This window comes from Pseudophryne corroboree, unplaced genomic scaffold (genome assembly GCF_028390025.1).
Source record: "Pseudophryne corroboree isolate aPseCor3 unplaced genomic scaffold, aPseCor3.hap2 scaffold_1367, whole genome shotgun sequence".
NCBI classification, from domain to species: Eukaryota; Metazoa; Chordata; class Amphibia; order Anura; family Myobatrachidae; genus Pseudophryne; species Pseudophryne corroboree.
In genome coordinates, this window is record NW_026967993.1 from 9,400 (window position 1) to 21,767 (window position 12,368).

The following is a 12,368-nucleotide window of genomic DNA, read 5'->3' on the forward strand; positions in this document are numbered from 1 at the left end:
CAATTGAGTGATTAAACAGCTCTTCATTTTCTGGCTTTACTTTTATGCTAACAAAGTTGTTCTCTGAAAAGTGTCCACAAAGCCAAGTCTCTGATTAACACCTTTGATGGGATGGTTTTTCACCTATTACTAAATTAAACTTGCTTCATTGGAAAGGCAGCAAGAAACACTAGACTAATTGGAGGTGCGCCCTAAAGCAAATTACAATGTTAGGAATAGGGGGTTCGGAAAGACCTCTAGTGTATACTGTCACGATTCGGGTATCTGGACGCCATAACTTACCTTTCAGATGCCTCCTAAGGCTGGCTCAGCGCTCCAGGACCGGATCCCATCTGTTATTCTGATGTCCCCATTCCTGCCTCCTCTCCTGTCACTCTGAGACGCTGTCACAGCGGCGCCATGTAACATCTTGAATGGCATCTCCCGCGGCCTCCGCCGCCATCCCTGAGTTTCTGCATGCAGGATGTCAGAGTGGCGCTTATGTCAGCCGCGGCCTCCGCTGTTGCCCGCGTGGTTCAAATGTGCACTCATCAGTCTGGCGTCTCCTGTTTACTGTGGCCGGCGCCGCCATTGCTGTTAAAGTTCCCACATGGATTATCAAACCAATCTTCCCTCCAAGTGTCTGCATGGGCGCAGCCATGTTGGATTCTGTCACCTGTTCATTTCCACCAATCCGCTGTTTCCATTGTAATCTGCATAATTGCCTAGCCAATCCCTTCCTTGCTGCAGGTATAAGTATTCTGTGCCTGAGCAAGGAAGGCGTCAGTGATTTGGTTGTCAAACCTAGTTCCAGTTTGTCTCTCTCCCGTGGTTGTTTTCCAGGTTCCAGTTACCATCTCCAAACCTCCACTAAAGAGACCCGCTCTAGTCTACCACCTGCGGTGCAGCCTGACTCTCCAGTCCTCTGGGACTCATCTGTTTCCAGTTACAGATTTACCTGCTTCCAGCCTAGCTTCCAGCAGAGATCAGCTCTTCTTAAAGTGCCGGTATCATTTCCGCAGATTACCACTCACCACCGGCACTATTATTTCACCGCTCTCAAACTCCATATATCAATCATATTTCATCGCTCTCAAGCTTCATTTATTATTTGGCTGGTTCCATCCAGCAATCCACTCCGTGCTTACATCAGTCTGGTTTCAGCCAGTACCCACAGCAGCCATTTTATCCACAGCAGCCCAGCTTTTCCTGGAACACCAGCTAGTATGATCCTGGGCTATCTCCATTGCTACAGTCGGGCCTGGTAAGGACTTTCCAACTAGAAGATAATAAGAACTGTCTCATACTACCAGAGCCCTGTGGTCCTTGTCCTCCTGTAGTACCCAGGAACTGTATTATTTCTCTGCTGATTTTATGTTTCTCTTTTATTACTGCTGTGATGCATGGAGTTTGTCAAAATAAACATCATTGACTTTTATCCTGGTTGTCGTGGGCACGCCTTCGGGCAATTCTTCTACATTTAACTTACATGTCCAGGGGTCTGATACAACCTCCCAGGTTCCACTACACCTCAGCCCCTACAACTGAGGCTGCCTCCAGTCAGCTCAGGCCCTCAGTTGTGACATATACACTGTATATACATTTTAAGATAGGAAGGTACAAATTACATATTCACATTGCATCTATGGGCTGGATTCAAATGTCCCTTTCCTCCCTCAATCGTGCCCGTCAGCAGCTATTCTATTCTATATAAGGAGCCACGCGTCGCCGCCATTTTCACTTGTGCATTGGAGATGATAGGGAGAGGACGTGCAGCGTTTTCTCAGTTTCTGTGTTCAGTGTGCTGCAAATATCTGTGCTCCGTGTGCTTGCAAATATCTGTGCTCAGTGTGCTGAAAATATCTACGTTCTCTGCCTGAAAAATGCTCCATATCTGTTCTGCATTGTATTATATAGTATGAGGACAGGGCAGAATTTTGCTGACCACCAGTATATAATATATAGCAGTACGGTACAGTAGGCCACTGCTCTACCTACCTCTGTGTCGTCAAGTATACTATCCATCCATACCTGTGGTGTATTTTAGTAGTTGTGCGCAGTATATATAGTAGGAGGACAGGGCAGAATTTTGCTGACCACCAGTATATAATATATAGCAATACGGTACAGTAGGCCACTCCTCTACCTAGCTCTGTGTCGTCAAGTATACTATCCATCCATACCTGTGGTGTATTTTAGTAGTTGTGCGCACTATATATAGTAGGAGGACAGTGCAAAATTTTGCTGACCACCAGACTTCTACTTAAGTCCAATGGTGTAGGATGTGCAAAGCTGTTTGGCTGTGCATTTATTGATCTAAGCATGCATTTTTATCAAAGCGTGATAAAATTGACACATAACGCAGCGTTCAATCAGCGTTAATTTATCTTCAGCTGATATCGATTGTGAATTGACGTTTCTTCTCTTCTTGTCACCTACAGGTAATTACAATTGACTACAACCACCAATCTATTCTGCTGCACTATATCTACAAAGCTAATTCTGCTGGGTAATTACAATTGACTACAACCACCAATCTATTCTGCTGCACTATATCTATATATGCAAAGCTAATTCTGCTGGGTAATGCAAATTGAAACATTATTGCATAGTATGTGATTTTGAAGTACTTATTTAAAGTTTTAAATGATATAGACCCAGTTTAATCTTTGTGGAATGCCTGGTTGTTGTTTTTAAGGTAATTTATTGCCTGGCATTTGAGGGGGTGGGGTGTGGTTACAGATTTCAATTATTGGTTTCACTTGTAATAGTCTTCTACTAAAGTCCAATGGTGTAGGCTGTGCAAAGCCATTTGGCTGTGCATTTATTGATCTAAGCGTGCATTTTTATAAAAGCATGATAAAATTGACACATAACAGCAGTGTTCAATTAGCGTTCAATCGAAGTGAAAAAGAAGGAAAACAGAAGCACACCAATCTAACAAAACAAAGAAACCGAAGAACTAATAACAAATGTGAGTCACTTACTCCTCAGATCACTCACCTCCTGATTGTTGCATCTGATTACATAGCACAGAACTACCTTACTTGGACATTTCATAAACCATCCATTTCACCTACAAATGCCTGTATCTGTATTATTGTAATTTTGTTTTTTAAGCACAGCTGCACCAATGCAATTTTACCTGCAAACACTTAAAACATCTAACATAATTACCATTGCTTCTTAAACCTCTCACAATCCTTTCATTTCTTACACTCCAAATACATTTCTGCACCCACTTTATCTACACTTTTGACTCATTTCATACTAAATCTACACCCCTTGAGCCTACACTGCTTTTCTCACCTGCATTTCTACAATTCTTCTGCTCGGATTCCCTTACAGTCTCCTCTCCTACTTCCACTTTCCCTCAACCTATTTACCTACTTAACACTATGTCAATGCTTTCTTATACTCCCCACATCACTCAGTGTCTACCTAATAATGTATCTTTATCCTTCCCCCCCCTAGTCTCCTCCACCTCCTCCTCTGTCTCCCCTCCATCCCTCTGCTTCCTTCCCCCACCTTTCCTGTTACCCCACTTTCATTCACCTCTGCCCCATGGTCCTGCTACCCCACAACTCAGCCCTGCTCCCTCTCTCCCTTCCCTGTCACCACCCCACACCCCCATCCACATCACACTGACCTCCCTCCCTGCCCACCTCCTGCAGTTTCCCCTCCTATCTCAGGCACCCGTACCATCACTACTCTCTCATCCCTGCCCTCAAAGTTAATCCCACCTCATCGCTACAGCAACCCTGAAAATCTAATTCACATCTCTCCCACAAACTCATACCCCCTATCCTGTGCCCTCTGGAATGCCAGATCCGTTTGTAACAAACTGGTCCCCACTCATGACCTTTTCATTTCCAACTCCCTACACCTACTAGCCATTACTGAAACTTGGATTACGCCCTCTGACACTACTTCTGCTGCTGCTCTCTCTGCTGGGGGCCTTACATTCACACACACACCCCGACCTGGGGGTCGCCATGGGGGTGGTGTTGGGGTCCTTTTACCTTCTAGTTACTCCTACCAACTCATACCACCAGAACCATCCCTTATATTATCTACATTTGAGGTCCACTCCATATGTCTCTTCCAACCAGTCCATCTTAGAGTAGCTGTCATTTACCGCCCCCCTGGCACTGCTTCCAAATTCATCGACAACTTTGCTTCCTTCCTGGCTTCCTCACTTCCTCTCTTCTGACATTCCCACCATTATCCTAGGCGATTTCAACATCCCTATTGACATCCCCACACAATCCCCTGCCTCTAAACTCCTTAACCTCACCTCTTCACTTGGTCTCTCCCAGTGGACCTCCTCACCCTCCCATGTGAATGGGAGCTCACTGGATCTGGTCTTCACTCACCGCTGTGATATTTCTGATTTTTCCAACTCACCATTTCCCCTCTCTGACCACCACCTGCTCTCCTTCAACCTATCTCTCTCGACTTCCCCATCTCAACCTCCTAAGGCTACCATCACTAAGCGTAACATTGAAGCTATTGACACCACATTCCTTTCCTCCCTGTTTGACTCACTTCTCTCTCCTATTCTCTCTCTCTCTCTCTCTCTCTCTCATGCCCTGAACAAGCCACTTCCACATACAATGCTTCCCTTACTTCTGCTCTTGACTCTGTTGCTCCACCAACCACTGTTCACCCTCGCAAATTAACACCTCAACCCTGGCACACCAAATGCACCAGATATCTGCAAAAATGCTCACGTACTGCTGAGCGACACTGGAGGAAATCACGCTCTAAGGCAGACTTCCTCCATTTCAAACTTATGCTCTCATCCTTCAGTGCTGCCCTTTCTCTTGCTAAACAGTCATACTTCAAGAACCTCATCTCCTCCCAGTCTTCCAACCCCCGGCGCCTCTTTGCCACTCTCAACTCACTCCTCTGCCCACCTCCACCTCGTCTCCCTTCCTCACTCTCTGCTCTTGACTTTGCCACTTACTTCACATCCAAAATTGACTCCATACGTCAGGACATCACATCACACCAGACTATCAGTAACCAGCCTTCTCCCATCCCTTACCAACCCTCCCCATCCCTCGCACCAACTCTGTCATCTTTCTCCCATGCATCTGGAGAGGAAGTCATGGCCCTCATTCGTTCCTGTCCCCTCACCACCTCCCCACTTGACCCTATCCCCTCCCGCCTCCTCTGCCACATCTCTTCTTCTGCTTGTTCCCATCTTTCCCACCTTCTCAATCTCTCCCTCTCATCAGGCACTGTCCCCTCTGCCTTCAAGCACGCTCTCATCTCTCCTATTCTTAAAAAACCTACCCTTGATCCAAACACTCTCTCCAACTACCGACCCATCTCTCTTCTCCCTTTTGCCTCCAAACTCCTTGAGCGTATTGTCTACAACCGCCTTACTTCCTTTCTTTCCTCACACTCACTGCTTGACCCATTCCAGTCTGGCTTCCATCCTCTCCACTCCACTGAAACTGCCCTTACAAAAGTATGCAATGACCTCCATGCTGCTAAATCTAAGGGACACTACTCTCTACTTATTCTACTTGATCTCTCTGCTGCTTTTGACACTGTGGACCATCCTCTCCTACTGCAAATCCTTCACTCCATTGGTCTGCGTAACACTGCCCTCTCTTGGTTGTCGTCCTACCTTTCTGACCATTCATTCTCTGTCTCCTCTCATGACTCCACCTCCCCCTCACTTCCACTAACTGTAGGGGTACCCCAAGGTTCTGTCCTTGGTCCTCTTCTCTCTCTATACGTCCTCACTAGGTAAGCTCATTAGTTCTTTTGGTTTCCAATATCATCTCTATGCTGATGACACTCAAATCTATCTTTCCTCTCCAGACCTCTCCCCTACTCTCCTCACTCGTATCTCCAACTGTCTCTCTGCTATCTCTTCCTGGATGTCCCAGCGCTTTCTTAAACTTAACATGTCTAAGACCGAGCTTATCATCTTCCCTCCCTCCCGCATAACCTCACCTCCTACAATCTCATTATCTATTGATGGCACTACTATCTCCTCTACCCCCCAAGTGCGCTGTCTTGGAGTAATCCTTGACTCCTCCCTCTCCTTCAAACCACACATTCAGCACCTCTCACAAACCTGCCGTTTTCATCTAAAAAATATTTCCAGGATCAGACCCTTTCTGACCCAGGATGCTACTAAGACTCTTATCCACTCACTGGTCATCTCCAGACTGGACTACTGTAATCTCCTCCTGACTGGCATTCCTGACAAATACCTCTCTCCACTCCAATCTATCCTCAATGCTGCTGCCCGGCTCATTTTCCTCACCAAATGCACTACGTCCTCCTCTCCTCTCTTACTAGTCCTTCACTGGCTCCCCTTCTTTTTCAGAATCCATTTCAAGCTTCTCACACTTGCTTACAAAACCCTCACCCACTCCTCTCCCATCTACATCTCTGATCTTATCTCGCTTTACACTCCCACCCATCCTCTTCGCTCTGCTAATGCACGCCGACTCTCCTGCCTACGGATTACTTCCTCCCACTCCTACCTCCAAGATTTTTCACGTGCTGCACCACTTCTCTGGAATTCCCTACCTCTCCCCCTCAGACTCTCCACCTCTCTACAAAACTTCAAATGGGCTCTCAAGACCCACTTCTTCACCAAACCCAGCCAAATCTCATCCTAAACCTCTGTTCCACGCTCTCTATGTACCCCATCTGTCTCACCCCTGTCTGTCTACCCCTCCCCTTTAGAATGTAAGCTCTCATGAGCAGGGCCCTCTTCCCTCATGTGCTTACTCTTTTCTTACTTTAATAATCTTCAGCTGCACCAAATCCAGCAGTCTTCTGCCACCTGATACTTATTCCAGTGTCATCTGCTGATGTAGCTATGTTTATTTACCCTGTACTTGTCCTATATTGTCATCAACTGTAAGTTGCTGTTTTCCTGTTTGATTATTTGTTTATGTACTCTGTAATTTGGTGCTGCGGAACCCTTGTGGCGCCATATAAATAAAGGATAATAATAATAAATAATATAATATATAGCAGTACGGTACAGTAGGCCACTGCTCTACCTACCTCTGTGTCATCAAGTATACTATCCATCCATACCTGTGGTGCATTTTAGAAAAAAAAACATATCTCGGCAGAGCAATCTATAAATCCATCATTTTACAGACAGCAACAGTGGGTATTGTAATAGTCACCCAATCCATCACTTTTATAGGGTTACATGCATCCACATGCTACAGCCTGTCTCAATAATTTTACTGTCACGGTGTGTGTGTTTGTGTTTTTATTTGGGTATTTTTGTTGTTGTAGAACTACAGGTACCAGCGAGCCCGTTATTTCCCCGCCTGCTGGTACTTGAGGTTCTCCAAGTACCAGCAAGTGGGGGAGGCTTGCTGGGCCTTGTAGTTCCACAACAAAAAACAATATTCTTTTTTTACACATATGGCTATCAGCCCGGCACCCACCACCCAGGGGTGCTGGGGACAGCCTCGGGCTTCACCCCTGGCCCTTGGGTGCCTCGAGGGGAGGAACCTCTTGATTTAAGGTGTCCCCACTCCTCCAGGGAACCCCGGCCAGGGGTGACTAGTTGGAGGGGTAATGCCAGGGCCGCAGGGACCTACATAAAAGTGTCCCCTGGCTGTGGCATTATCTCTCTGGCTCGTGGAGCCCGGTGCTGGTTTTAAAAATATGGGGGACCCCTACATCTTTTGTCCCACGTATTTTTGGAACCAGGACCCGTCTAAGAGCCCGGTGCTGGTTGTCTAAATACGGGGAACCTCTGTCCAATTTTCCCCCCAGTATTTAAATAACCAGGACCGGCTCAAAGAGGCTGGTTATACTAAGGAGGGGGGACCTCACACATTTTTTTTAACCCATTCAGACCCTTCTCCTTTAAGTTAATGGAAGCCCTGGACAACAAAATTGCATTCATGTCCTCCTCCCTCACCCTTCCCAGTCCCAAACACTCATTTTTTTTCTTTAAAAATTTATAATATATCACAAGAACAATGAGCAGGCAGGCAGCGGGCATTGGCGGCATCGGACTGAGATAGAAATTAGTGGTGGAGGGCTGGGTCAGTTGATTGTGGGAGAGTTTGTAAGCCATTGGCGGTGGCAGTGGGTATCGGCTCAGAGGCAGTAGCGGGCATTGGCTAAGGGTCATCGGCAGGATTCGGCGGACATTATGGCTGTAGTGCCTCACTAGCCACTGACCTCACCGCACGCCACTGTGGGACAGATGTAACATGCAGAGAGAGGTAGATTTTGGGAGAAGGAATGTCCTAGCATAACTGTTAATTGCAGTGTAATACTGTAATTCAACTGTGCAGCATTTGTGGCTAAATGTCAAAGAAGCCAGTATTTACCCTGCATGCAAAACAATAAATGTATTTGCACATACCTCCCAACTAACCCAATTTTTGCAGGACAGTCACTTTTTTTGGGAATGTCCAGCTAACCCAAATAACCCCCCCCCCAGTGTCCCATAGTCATGGGGAAGGGGGGGGGGGGGTGGAAGGCTCCCTGTAGCTTGTTGCTCTGCAAATATGCACATTGTGGGTAATTCAGACCTGATCGCTAGGGTGTGTTTTTTGCATCCCTGTGATCAGGTGGTTGCCGCCTACAGCGGAAGGGAAAATTTGCTGTGCAGGTGTGTGATCACATGTGCACAAGAGCTGCACAGCTCAGCACTTACTCAGCCATTGAGGTGACGTCACAAATCCTCCCACAAAACGCCGGGTCCCTCCAGTGTTTTTCCGGACACTCCCTAGAAACATTCAGTTGCCACCCACACAAACACCCTCTTCTTGTCAATCTTCTTGTGATCTCCGGACCATCGCACCTACGCATTGTGGCGCATACGCATGTGCAGTGCAGACCTGATTGCCCGCTGGGTGAAAATAAATTGAAGCGATCTGGTCTGAATAAGCCCCAATGTCTATTCACGGGAGACAGAGGGGCTGGGGCATGGTCAGCAGCTCACAGAGCACCTATAATGACAAAAATGGGAGACATGGCTCATGATCGCGATATACCTGCGAAGGTATGCCCTCTATTGATTGACAGGCAGAGGCATTCGCATTTTCTGCGGGGCACCCGGAGAAAATGTAGGCACATGCACAGGATGGACCCTGCGTATATGCCCCCATCCTCTTCATAGTTTTTGGGGTTGGAACGAGCAGTGTGAAAACATCAATCGATGGGGGTAATTCCAAGTTGATCGCAGCAGGAATTTTGTTAGCAGTTGGGCAAAACCATGTGCACTGCATTTACGAACAGATGATTTTTTATATAAATTTTAAAATGTTAGTAAATGTGTGTTTTTTTCAACCTGGAAGCCCAACATCGATTAAGATCGATCTTAAATAGACCCCTGGGTTTTAAGGATAACCATGGTTGAGTCCAATGGTTAATTCACATTGACCGAAGTTCTAATTAAGTAGTGATGTGCACCGGAAATTTTTCGGGTTTTGGTTTTGGGTTCGGTTCCGCGGCCGTGTTTTGGGTTCGGACGCGTTTTGGCAAAACCTCACCGAAATTTTTTTGTCGGATTCGGGTGTGTTTTGGATTCGGGTGTTTTTTTCAAAAAACACTAAAAAACAGCTTAAATAATAGAATTTGGGGGTCATTTTGATCCCATAGTATTATTAACCTCAATAACCATAATTTGCACTCATTTTCAGTCTTTTTTGAACACCTCACACCTCACAATATTATTTTAATTGGTATTTGGTACCGGGGACACAGTACCTCAATCAAGTCTATAGTTGGCTCTGAAATCAGCATTAAACTGGATCCACACTTAGATTATCTGTCCAATTTTTTTTTCTAGTTGAAACAAAATTATGCTAATATGTGGCAGCAAATGACAATTGACCATTTGCTCCCAAACACTGGAAAACATCCAAAAATGGTCATTTAGATAAATTGGTTAAATCCATTTCATTTAGCTAATTTATCCAAACTACCTTTATTGTATCTTTGTGGGTGAATGATGTGTGGGTCAGTGTTGAGGGTGGTGGAGGAGATGGGTAATAGGCACAGCAGGGTGTGGACAGTCAAATAGTGTGCTTAGAGGTGCAGATAAATAGGGATATCTAATAATTCACCCACTATTCTATAGAATTATTAGATATCCCTATTTATCTGCATTACTCACCTAACACTCAGCATTTATCTACATGCTGATGCTATTCATAGCACTTAGCTTGCAAGTATTTTACCCATAAGGAGACACATTAGATGTTCCCTCTCTTTTCATTAAAGACGTCCCCAGCAACCATACTGTACTATACTACAACAGGAATAATTACTGTGGGGGATTATACCATTTGATCTGGAATAAAGGGAAAATATTGTGGAAAGAGTGCTGTAAGTGTATGATATGTAGAACTATTGCCAGGTTCTGACATTTGTCAAGTGAATTACTAATATACATTCAACTAATATTACATAGTGTCCAGTAATTCAGTATCAGACTAATTGATATAGTCAATTTGGATCAATAATAAAGACACAACACAGGTAGCGAACCTTGATATTAATAAATGTATTTCCATTTATTATATATGGTAATTACATTATACAAACTTATTGTACTTTATTTCGTGTTTAGACAATTTTAACGAATTTATTAAAAGTTAATTTTTAAATCATCATTTGTGCGCCAGCAAAAGAGACATTCTTTTCTCTTCTCCTTTCCTGCATAACATTACTTGTCTCTGGTAGCACCCCCGAACGTCCTACAATTAATATTTAATATAACTGATGGACATTTATTGGGGCCTCTTCATACAAATATTTAGAATTTAATAGCTGGTGCAGAACACATCCCCTTCCCCCCATTCCCTGTATATCTGGATTCACCAAGGAAATGCTGATACTGACTCCAAGAAGAAAGGGAGTCTCTTCCCTATGAAGGTGAAGCCTTGTTTGGCGACGGCCTAGTTAATTTGATCTCGGCAGCTCCCGCAGGTAAGTCAACCTTCTTGCACTATGTTCCCTCTCAACGGATAAAGACGCATCATTATCTGATGCAGTCATTTCGGCCCAATAGATATGCAAGAAGTTAAGATTCCCCTTTCTTTGCAGGTAGAGGAAGGAGAAGAGGGAAGAGGTCTGTAGCCTCTTCAAGATTGCAGGAGCAGAGATTGTCCTCTGCTTCTGCCAAATCCACTGCATGACGCTAGGGCTTTCTACCTAAAGAAATTCAATTTCAAGATGGAATCTCTCACGGTAGTGATCTCCAGTCCGGAGGAAGGAGATTTCATGGTTTTGGTAAACTTAAAGGATGCCTACTTACATGTTCCCATTTAGCCACTGCATCAAGCTACCTGAGGTTTGCAATTCAGGATTGTCATTACTAATTTCAGACGTTGCCATTTGGTCTGTCCACGGCTCCGAGGATTTTCACCAGGGTGATGGCGGAAATGATGGTTCTCCTTCGCAAGCAAGGAGTCACAATTATCCCGTACTTGGATGTTCTCCTGATAAAGGCGAGATCCAGGGACCAGTTGGTGCAAAACATTGCACTCTCCCTGACAGTTCTTCAACAACATGGTTGGCTCCTAAACTTGCCAAAATCGCAGTTGGTCCCAATGACGCGGTTGTTGTTTTTGGGAGTGATACTGGACACAGAAGAGGTTTTCCTCCAGTGGAAAGGCTATGGAGATCCAGAGTCTGGTCAAACAAATTCTGAAACCAGCAAGAGTGTTAATCCATCAATGCATTCGGTTGCTGGGGAAAATGGTTTTGGCCTACGAGGCCATTCAGTTTGGCAGGTTCCATGCCAGAGTGTTCCAGTGGGACCTGTTGGACAAGTGGTCCGGATCCCACTTACACATGCACCGGAGGATAATCCTGTCTTCCAAGACCAGAATCTCACTCCATTGGTGGCTGCACAGTTCTCACCTCCTAGAGGGGCGATGGTTCGGGATCCAGGACTGGATCCTAGGGACCACGGATGCAACCCTTTCGAGGTGGGGAGCAGTCACACAGGGGGAAAACGTCCAAGGAAGATGGTCAAGTCAGGAAAGTTGTCTCCACATAAATGTTCTGGAGTTAAGGGCCATTTAATAACAGCAGACACAGTACACACTGGGACGGGTGCCCAGCATCCTCTACGGACTAAGAGAAAAGGATTTACCGGTAGGTATTAAAATTCTAGTTTCTCTAATGTCCTAGAGCAGGGGTGTCAAACTCAAATTCATCGGGGGCCGCATCAGCAGTTTGGTCCCCATCAAAGGGCCGGTTGTATCTGTAGGTCTATGTGTCCACTCTTTATTATCATAAATTAATGTCACTGCATTCAATTATTACTGTTTTTTGTAATAATGTAAGTAATAACTAGCTCTGAAAGGGGGAGACGCAGAGAGAGAGCGCGAGGGGGGAGACGCAGAGGGGGGAGAGACGGA